Source organism: Camelina sativa, chromosome 9 (assembly GCF_000633955.1).
Source record: "Camelina sativa cultivar DH55 chromosome 9, Cs, whole genome shotgun sequence".
Taxonomy (NCBI): Eukaryota; Viridiplantae; Streptophyta; class Magnoliopsida; order Brassicales; family Brassicaceae; genus Camelina; species Camelina sativa.
In genome coordinates, this window is record NC_025693.1 from 712,231 (window position 1) to 716,699 (window position 4,469).

Consider the following 4,469-nt stretch of genomic DNA (forward strand, 5'->3'; position numbering starts at 1 on the left):
GCACAACTTGCATCGACCGATGCAGAACCTAAACCGGGATTTTGGTTCACGGATGTTACACCTGATTTCATATTATTTTATTTTCTGAAACACCGAAACCAAAGAAATTAGGTATCAATTTATTTTATTTTTGTTTGAGAGCCAAGTGATTTAACTGTTTGCAAATCACTTAAATTTGTAAAACTCAATGCGGTGAACACACAAAAAATATTAAAACTAATTGTAGTGAATGTATATATAGATACTAACCTCAATCAAATTACCTGGAAAACACTTAGTGATGATAGCAGTACTTTGTTACATGTATGAACTTCAACCTGAAGAAAGAAAACACAATTAGCTAACATGCAAAGTAAACTAACATCAAAACAATTAATTTTTTTAACAACAGAAAGACCAGATTAATTTATCCTGAACACATCATACCTATCTCACATCATATATGGCTGTCCAGTTCTAATAAGATGGAATCACTGCTGACTTTATTGTAAGCCGCAAATCTCCCCAAATATGTTTCCAAATTCGATTAGCTACAAGTGATCAAAAACCCCCATATTACCATATTTAAGTTCAATTAGGAGATTACATGAGAAACCCAACATCAAAATCGAAACCAATTTTAAAAAATCAACAACAGAAAGAACATATTTATTTATCTGGAACTATTCGATAATTTGCATAGTTCTGGCATCGTGGAGATGAAAACGATATGGACAGAAACAAATCGAAGATAATCTCTAAATTTAAAATCTAAATGAATCTATTATATCTGATTTAAATATGGAAGAATCATAACAAAGAACTTTTGATTTCTCATATTTGTAAAAACCAGAAGGTCGAAGATGATAAGAAATAAAACAATTGACGTTTTTTTTTGGAGACAATCACATTTAATCGGTGGAGACAAAACAAATCATAATATTTTACTAATAGGAATGCAAAAAGATAAGAAGCAAAAATATTTGCCAAAAGGCCCCCCAACTATCAAAAATTATTAATTTATTCTACCATCTTCAAAGAAGTGTGTTGTAATACCTAATAGATTATTATACAAACATTTGATCTATATTAATAAGTAACAAAATTAAAATAAATCAAATATCCAATTACAAAACACTCCACCATTTTAATCGAAGTAAATATCTATAAATACAAAACTGTTAAAATATATATAGGTTAAACCACCTAAATTATGGTTGTCAAATTATAGTATACTCATCTAATTATAAAAAATAATAGAATTAAAAATATATTTTAAATACATTGTAAATCAAAATTCAAAGAAACAAAAACAGTATAATAGATTAAAAAAGTAAATTATATGAATAATAATTTTAATTTTAATTATTAATCCGCGGTTAAACAGTAGATATACACAATAAAAATTATACAATATATTAGACTTTTAAAATTATAAAATTTACAAAATAGAAAATATAATAGTTACATATATAGATACAATAATAATTCTATTATATTATGCATTCTTAAACAAAAATATAGGCCCGCGGTGTACCGCGGATGAATATCTAAAAGACCCATATTCGTTTGTAGATTTTCAAACTCTACTAAAACGCTGGAATCAGTAAAAAAAAAAAACAAGTCAAGCAGGAATCGTAACAATTTCTGAGCTGTAATCAGAAATAGAAATAATTGATCGGAATCTAAAATGTTTTTACGAGATTACCTCACTTATCAATCGAAGAAGACATCGGTAACTCGATTAATCTCGATAAATGATGGATCTTACTCTGGGTTTTCAGAATTGGAAAATAGAGATTGTCTGATCCAGATCCTTATTTTTCTGATCTATGTTGTCGAGTCGACTTTCTCTCTCGAGACAACAAATATTTTTTGTTGTACGTTTTTCTTTTGATGTTGTCTTTTTTTTTTCCTGGCCATCGTAAATTGTTGTTGGTAAATGTTAACAATTTCTGAATGGGCCTGGACATTAATAAAACCCATCAAGTTTAAATGTTTGGATTACAGTATTCTGGTCCATTATTATTTTCTTTAAGGATTGACAAAAAAAAATTACAACAAATATTGCAAAATCTAACAGATATTTCTATGCACAAAAAAAAATTATTCCCACAAATCAAAATTTGGATGTCAAATTATGGTCAACTCATCTATTTATATTAAACAACAGTATCAAAATTATATTAAATATACATTATAAATACAAATACAAAATACAAAGAATCAAAATTAAACTAATAGTTAATCCAATGGAATCATATGACCAACAATATTATATTCACCCATTAACCTGATTTACTACAAAATCGATTCAGACAATCAAAATTACACAATATATTAGATTTTATAAATTTAAAAGCTTAAAAAATTAAAAAAGGATCGTTTATATATATATAGACAAATAAATTATTCATTTATTTTATGTTTTGTGTAACAAAAAAATTGCCCCGCGGTATACCGCGGGTGTAAATCTAGTATATATATATATATATATTTATGAATGTGTGTTTCTACAAAGCTAAAACTTAGATGTGCATCTTTTACCAAATTCAATAGGATTTGGGACCAAATTTACAGAGGTTTATTGATATTGTGGATAATCTAATATATTAAAGGAGAAGTCGAGAGAGCTCACAGCCATTCTCACAAAAAATTACGTCGTTTACCCTTAATGAAAAATACCTCTGAAAATTTTTCGGACAAGCTTTTGTTCTCTATTTAGGTTGCTGAAACGCACCACATTCATCCTTAGACTTAAGTTACTAATTTGTCATTAGTGAGATTCAAAACTGGACCCTTTTACCCTTTTTCTATGTTTTAATTTTTAAAAAATAAATAAATAACGAAAATTAAAAATAAAAAACGAAAATTGTCTTACAAAATTGGAAATCTAATATATTTATATGCAATATCTCTCTTTAGAAAAATGGAAAATAAATATTAGAATATATGAATATTCGTTTAGAGAAAATTTCTGTTTTTAAAAATATTAAAATGGTAAAGATAATTATGACGGTTTTCCTTCTAAGCAGTAGAAATCGGCCAAAACAGTAGAAATCGGATTCATTAAGCTAAACATATAGTTTTGAGAGTATAATTTTTTTGTATTATTTTGGTTCTAATGAATCAACTTTACTATTGTATGATTTTGATTTTTTATTATTTATGTTGATGTACTATCGATATGCTTTGGTGCTTTGAATGAATTAAATTTCATGCTGTTATAAATTTTAATTATTATGTTGAATCATATCGAAAATTTTACTCATCTTGTACTGTTTGTTTGTGTTTTAGGTCTACCTGTCATGGACCATGGTGTTTTTTTGTATATCAAAAACAAGATTGGACGAATGAGTTTATGAAGCAAGCGGAAAAATCAAATCGGTAAAGTAATTATGTTTATTTGCTTTTTGTTTTTTTTTTGGTGGTGATTGTTATTTAATTTTATTTTCTTGGTTAAACATGTTTTTTTCTACAAACAAAGGAGCAAAGACAACTTTTGGTAATATATCTTGGTCCTTTATATAGTTCATCAGATTCTAATTTTTGTATTTTTGTTTTTAGTGGTTGTTTGAAAGTCAAGATCAAGCAATCATAGACTTTGTCTATGGTTTCTCCATCTTTTAAAATATTTATGTTGTATTATTTTCTATATTTTGTTTTGTAGTTTAGTAATTTGAAATAAACTCTTATATGTAACCTAATACATATTTTTTTGTTTCAGTTGAATTCATGGACGATTATTGCTCATAATTGTGGATCTACAAAATTGAATATAATGAAATTCAGGTATTAGTCTTTATTAACCTGAATCCTTAATTTTTAAAAATAATATTGATGCTAATGTTTTTTTTCTAATAGTTATAGTTTCAGAAAAATTATGGTGGGTTTCATGAAAAATGTATGATAATTTCTAAAAATTTGGATTTACATATTTTTACAAATAGATTTAAATTATAATTTTGTTTATTTTTTTTGAATAATAACATAATATGTATGTCTAATAAATTTTTTTCTCTTAAATTAATAGAAAGAATAAGAAATTGTAATTATAATTCTGTTTGTTTTGGATCATAGTATAATCTTTGTATCTAATATATTATTTACTCCTCTTGAATAATTTTGTCCCAACGTATGTTCATGTTCTTGCTTTTATGAGCTCTGAACGCATAAAAAAATTGTTCGTTGCTCAGAAAAATTTCTAATAGTTATAATAATATTGTGAGCTTGGTGTTTTCACGCGTTATTCGTTGCTCACGATGGCTCTTGCATTGCCTCATGATGGACATGTATGTACCCAACAGTACTCCTTGATTTACTCAAAATCAAATAAGCAAAAATGATAGGGCTAGCTAACATCTATGACTCTCACATATTACTGCAATAGACATCGACAAAGAAGCTTACGAGGTGGTCTAGAGTTGATCACAAGATCAATTTCATCCAATCTGATGTTCTTCAGGCTTTAGACAAGTTGTTGACCGTAT

General features: G+C 26.9%; 1 long non-coding RNA gene and 1 pseudogene across 3 annotated transcripts in view; one reads left to right on the top strand and one right to left on the bottom strand.

Annotated features, from left to right (window-relative positions):
* Positions 1 to 1,883, bottom strand: part of LOC104710089 — a 12,696-nt gene extending 10,813 nt beyond the window's left edge. For 2 of the 3 annotated variants that reach the window (XR_754916.2, XR_754917.2), the window contains exons 1-3: positions 1,688 to 1,883; positions 427 to 530; positions 250 to 317 (exon numbers count right to left, since the gene is read on the bottom strand). This is a non-coding gene — a long non-coding RNA (uncharacterized LOC104710089). The remainder of the gene's footprint in view (positions 1 to 249; positions 318 to 426; positions 531 to 1,687) is intronic. The other variant, XR_002033444.1, reaches the window with a different exon arrangement.
* The window catches only part of LOC104714874, a 2,487-nt pseudogene continuing 1,880 nt past the window's right edge, over positions 3,863 to 4,469 (top strand).